Here is a 6,045-nt window from a genome sequence, read left to right on the forward strand (position 1 = left end):
ATGAATATGAGTGGCGGACCTGATCCTAGATCAGCATTTCTTACTCTGAGACGCTTTGTGATGAGTGGCCCTGGGACCAAACAAAAAATAACATGGGAAGACCACAGCTGCAGATATATACAACTACTGGGCTACGTGTCATGGTCGCAGTACCACCTTATCAGGGAAAAATGATGCTTATGGAAAACAGAATTCAGAAAAACACTTCTCAATGAGAAATTAACATAATGATCTACCAATGGCCTCTCTGCCAACTTCTCCCCACCCTCTCAACATGAGATAAAAGGACCCTCTGCAGCCCACATACCTTCATACCTAGCTAGCCCAGAACAAAGGAGCAGAGCTGCAGACCAGAACCCAGGACTATAGAGTCATTCTCCTGTCTACTTCAGTGACTCTTCACCAGGAACAGAAGCCTCTTCAACATGTCTGTTCCCCACCGCTTCCTCTGTCTTCTCAGCCTGGCTGTTGGTGCTCTACACTGCACTCCCGTGTCTGACCAGGAGGGGGAGCTCTCAGAGCCTCAGTATACCAAGTGTCCCCAGGACTGGTCAAGCTACGACAACCGGTGCTTCAGGTACGTCGCCTCTCAGCTGGACTGGGCCGATGCAGAGTCCTACTGCGTGACCCTGGGAGCCAATCTGGCCTCTGTGAACAACAAAGGGGAATTCAGCTTCGTGCAAAACCTGATCAAGAGCTTCGACCCTGCTGAGAGCCATACCTGGATCGGGCTGAGTGACCTCCACAGGGAAGGGAGATGGATGTGGGCGGACGGCTCCAAGGTGGTCTACACGAGCTGGTCTTCAGGTGAGCCCAATAATGGAGTTGGTCTCTATCCGGAGAACTGTGTTCACACTAACTCCCAGAATGACAAGCTGTGGAACGACACATTCTGCTCCAACAAGTTTGCCTTTGTCTGCGCCACGCGTCCCGGCCTCTGAACCTCTGAGTCTTGAGTTCAAAAGATGCTTTGGTTTCCATAAATAAATAAAAAACCTTTCACTGAAATCTCCTTGTTGGTCCTCTGTCTGATTCAACGTGTCCTTAATTCTACTCTTGGTTAGACTGAGAAGTGGTGAGTGTGTAGTGTTGGTTTAGTTGTGAGGTCTGACACTTTCTGTATGACATGCAACTCCTGTCCCTTAGATCAAATGTTTCTCATCCCCCCCCCAACTCTGTCTCTTAGATCAAGTGTCCCCCCCCCCCAAAAAAAAACAAAAAAACAACAACAACAAAACAGAACAGGTAAAATAACGGGGTTGTTGTCACAGCAACCAGAACCAAATCTAGGCCTCTGGCACCGGTACTGCTACTGGTTGCCATGACAGTTACTCCATGTTTACAATGCCATGGAGTCATCTATCATTGTATAATGTATTCTTCTTCTTTTTATGAGGTTTATTTAACATTTATTTAACATTTATTTAACATTTATTTAACATTTATTTAACATTTATTTAACTAGGCAAGTCAGTTAAAACCTCTAGTGACTCCCCATCCCGCGTGCGGGAGCGTAATCATCGACTGACACTAATTAGCATAACGCAAAGGACATAAATATTCCTAGAAAATATTCCTATTCATGAAAATCACAAGTGAAATATATTGAGACACAGCTTAGCCTTTTGTTAATCACCCTGTCGTCTCAGATTTTCAAAATATGCTTTACAGCCAAAGCTAGACAAGCATTTGTGTAAGTTTATCGATAGCCTAGCATAGCATTTTGTCCAGCTAGCAGCAGGTAACTTGGTCACGGAAATCAGAAAAGCAATCAAATTAAATCGTTTACCTTTGATGAGCTTTGGATGTTTTCACTCACGAGACTCCCAGTTAGATAGCCAATGTTCTTTTTTTCCAAAAATGTTATTTTTGTAGGCGAAATAGCTCCGTTTGTTCTTCACATTTGGCTGAGAAATCATCCGGAAATTGCAGTCACGAAAATTAGCTCCATAATATCGACAGAAACATGGCAAACGTTGTTTATAATCAATCCTCAAGGTGTTTTTCAAATATCTATTTGATAATATATCCACCTGTTACGGTGCGTGAATGAGGACCCAAAAGCGAATTAACTTAAACAGAGCTTCTTTAATTACCAAACATAGGTAGGCTCAGACGGACCGGCAGATTCCGACAGGACAAGACAAGGTTACAGCAAACATGACGACAGTCTGGTTCAGGCATGAAACACAACAAACAAGAATCCGACAAGGACAGGAGCAGGAACAGAGAGAGATATAGGGACCTAATCAGAGGGAAAAAGGGAACAGGTGGGAAAAGGGGTGACGAGGTGGTTAGGAGGAGACAAGGCACAGCTGGGGGAAAGAGGAGGAGAAAAGGTAACCTAACAACGACCAGCAGAGGGAGACAGGGTGAAGGGAAAGGACAGAGACAAGACACAACATGACAGTACCCCCCCACTCACCGAGCGCCTCCTGGCGCACTCGAGGAGGAAACCTGGCGGCAACGGAGGAAATCCTCGATCAGCGCACGGTCCAGCACGTCCCGAGAGGGAACCCAACTCCTCTCCTCAGGACCGTACCCCTCCCAATCTACGAGGTACTGGTGACCACGGCCCCGAGGACGCATGTCCAAAATTCTACGGACCCTGTAGATGGGTGCGCCCTCGACAAGGATGGGGGGGGGGGGGGAAGACGAGCGGGGGCGCGAAGGACGGGCTTGATGCAGGAGACATGGAAGACCGGGTGGACGCGACGAAGGTATCGCGGAAGAAGAAGTCGAACTGCGACAGGATTAATGACCCGAGAAATACGGAACGGACCAATGAACCGCGGGGTCAACTTGCGAGAAGCCGTCTTAAGGGGAAGGTTCTGAGTGGAGAGCCAAACTCTCTGACCGCGACAATATCTAGGACTCTTAGTTCTACGCTTATTAGCAGCCCTCACAGTCTGCGTCCTATAACGGCAAAGTGCAGACCTGACCCTCTTCCAGGTGCGCTCGCAACGTTGGACAAAAGCCTGAGCGGAGGGGACGCTGGACTCGGCGAACTGAGATGAGAACAGCGGAGGCTGGTACCCGAGGCTACTCTGAAAAGGAGATAGCCCGGTCGCAGACGAAGGAAGCGAGTTGTGGGCGTATTCTGCCCAGGGGAGCTGTTCTGACCAAGACGCAGGGTTGCGAAAAGAAAGACTGCGTAAGATGCGACCAATAGTCTGATTGGCCCGTTCTGCTTGACCGTTAGACTGGGGGTGAAAGCCGGAAGAGAGACTGACGGAAGCCCCAATCAAACGGCAAAACTCCCTCCAAAATTGAGATGTGAATTGCGGACCTCTGTCCGAAACGACGTCTGACGGAAGGCCATGAATTCTGAAAACATTCTCGATGATGATTTGTGCCGTCTCTTTAGCAGAAGGGAGCTTAGCAAGGGGAATGAAATGAGCCGCCTTAGAGAACCTATCGACAACCGTAAGAATAACAGTCTTCCCCGCTGACGAAGGCAGTCCGGTGACAAAATCTAAGGCGATGTGAGACCACGGTCGAGAGGGAATAGGAAGCGGCCTGAGACGGCCGGCAGGAGGAGAGTTACCGGACTTATTCTGCGCGCAGACCGAACAAGCAGCCACGAAACGACGCGTGTCATGCTCCCGGGTGGGCCACCAAAAACGCTGGCGAATGGAAGCAAGCGTACCCCGAACGCCAGGGTGGCCGGCTAACTTGGCAGAGTGAGCCCACTGAAGAACGGCCAGACGAGTAGGAACGGGAACGAAAAGAAGGTTCCTAGGACAAGCGCGCGGCGACGGAGTGTGAGTGAGCGCTTGCTTTACCTGCCTCTCAATTCCCCAGACAGTCAACCCGACAACACGCCCCTCAGGGAGAATCCCCTCGGGGTCAGTGGAGGCTACTGAAGAACTGAAGAGACGAGACAAAGCATCAGGCTTGGTGTTCTTAGAGCCCGGACGATAAGAAATCACGAACTCGAAACGAGCGAAAAACAGCGCCCAACGCGCCTGACGCGCATTAAGTCGTTTGGCAGAACGGATGTACTCAAGGTTCCTATGGTCAGTCCAAACGACAAAAGGAACGGTCGCCCCCTCCAACCACTGTCGCCATTCGCCTAGGGCTAACCGGATGGCGAGCAGTTCGCGGTTACCCACATCATAGTTACGTTCCGACGGCGACAGGCGATGAGAAAAATACGCGCATGGGTGGACCTTGTCGTCAGAGAGGGAGCGCTGAGAAAGAATGGCTCCCACGCCCACCTCTGACGCGTCAACCTCGACAACGAACTGTCTAGAGACGTCAGGTGTAACAAGGATAGGAGCGGATGTAAAACGATTCTTGAGGAGATCAAAAGCTCCCTGGGCGGAAACGGACCACTTAAAGCACGTCTTGACAGAAGTAAGGGCTGTGAGAGGAGCTGCCACCTGACCGAAATTACGGATGAAACGACGATAGAAGTTCGCGAAGCCGAGAAAGCGCTGCAGCTCGACGCGTGACTTAGGGACGGGCCAATCAATGACAGCTTGGACCTTAGCGGGATCCATCTTAATGCCTTCAGCGGAAATAACAGAACCGAGAAATGTGACGGAGGAGGCATGAAAAGTGCACTTCTCAGCCTTCACAAAAAGACAATTCTCTAAAAGGCGCTGGAGGACACGTCGAACGTGCTGAACATGAATCTGGAGTGACGGTGAAAAAATCAGGATATCGTCAAGGTAAACGAAAACAAAGATGTTCAGCATGTCTCTCAGGACATCATTGACTAATGCCTGAAAGACAGCTGGAGCGTTAGCGAGGCCGAAAGGAAGAACCCGGTATTCAAAGTGCCCTAACGGAGTGTTAAATGCCGTCTTCCACTCGTCCCCCTCCCTGATGCGCACGAGATGGTAAGCGTTACGAAGGTCCAACTTAGTGAAAAACCTGGCTCCCTGCAGGATCTCGAAGGCTGAAGACATAAGAGGAAGCGGATAACGATTCTTCACTGTTATGTCATTCAGCCCTCGATAATCTATGCAGGGGCGCAGAGACCCGTCCTTCTTCTTGACAAAAAAAAACCCCGCTCCGGCGGGAGAGGAGGAGGGGACTATGGTACCGGCGTCAAGAGCTACAGACAAATAATCTTCGAGAGCCTTACGTTCGGGAGCCGACAGAGAGTATAGTCTACCCCGGGGGGGGGGTGGTTCCCGGAAGGAGATCAATACTACAATCATACGACCGGTGTGGAGGAAGAGAGGTGGCCCTGGACCGACTGAACACCGTGCGCAGATCGTGATATTCCTCCGGCACCCCTGTCAAATCACCAGGCTCCTCCTGTGAAGAAGAGACAGAGGAAACAGGAGGGATAGCAGACATTAAACATTTCACATGACAAGAGACGTTCCAGGAGAGGATAGAATTACTAGACCAATTAATGGAAGGATTATGACAAACTAGCCAGGGATGGCCCAAAACAATAGGTGTAAAAGGTGAACGAAAAATTAAAAAAGAAATGGTTTCACTATGATTACCAGAAACAGTGAGGGTTAAAGGTAGCGTCTCACGCTGAATCCTGGGGAGAGGACTACCATCCAGGGCGAACAAGGCCGTGGGCTCCTTTAACTGTCTGAGAGGAATGTCATGTTCCCGAGCCCAGGTCTCGTCCATAAAACAGCCCTCCGCCCCAGAGTCTATTAAGGCACTGCAGGAAGCTGACGAACCGGTCCAGCGTAGATGGACCGACAAGGTAGTGCAGGATCTTGAAGGAGAGACAGGAGTAGTAGCGCTCACCAGTAGCCCTCCGCTTACTGATGAGCTCTGGCCTTTTACTGGACATGAAGTGACAAAATGACCAGCGGAACCGCAATAGAGACAGAGGCGGTTGGTGATTCTCCGTTCCCTCTCCTTAGTCGAGATGCGGATACCTCCCAGCTGCATGGGCTCAGCACCCGAGCCGGCAGAGGAAGATGGTAGTGATGCGGAGAGGGGGGCAACGGAGAACGCGAGCTCCTTTCCACGAGCTCGGTGACGAAGATCAACCCGTCGCTCAATGCGAATAGCGAGTTCAATCAAGGAATCCACGCTGGAAGGAACCTCCCGGGAGAGAAT

At 50.4% G+C, this 6,045-nt stretch overlaps 1 pseudogene across 1 annotated transcript; it reads left to right on the forward strand.

Annotated features, from left to right (window-relative positions):
- Positions 1-316: 316 nt before the first annotated feature.
- LOC149971495 (galactose-specific lectin nattectin pseudogene) lies at positions 317-1,008 on the forward strand (annotated as a pseudogene). Its single transcript, XR_016492189.1, has one exon. The product of XR_016492189.1 is annotated as a galactose-specific lectin nattectin pseudogene (transcript).
- The last annotated feature ends 5,037 nt before the right edge of the window (positions 1,009-6,045 follow it).

Source organism: Oncorhynchus mykiss, chromosome 26 (genome assembly GCF_057628025.1).
Source record: "Oncorhynchus mykiss isolate SJ-2025 chromosome 26, ASM5762802v1, whole genome shotgun sequence".
NCBI classification, from domain to species: Eukaryota; Metazoa; Chordata; class Actinopteri; order Salmoniformes; family Salmonidae; genus Oncorhynchus; species Oncorhynchus mykiss.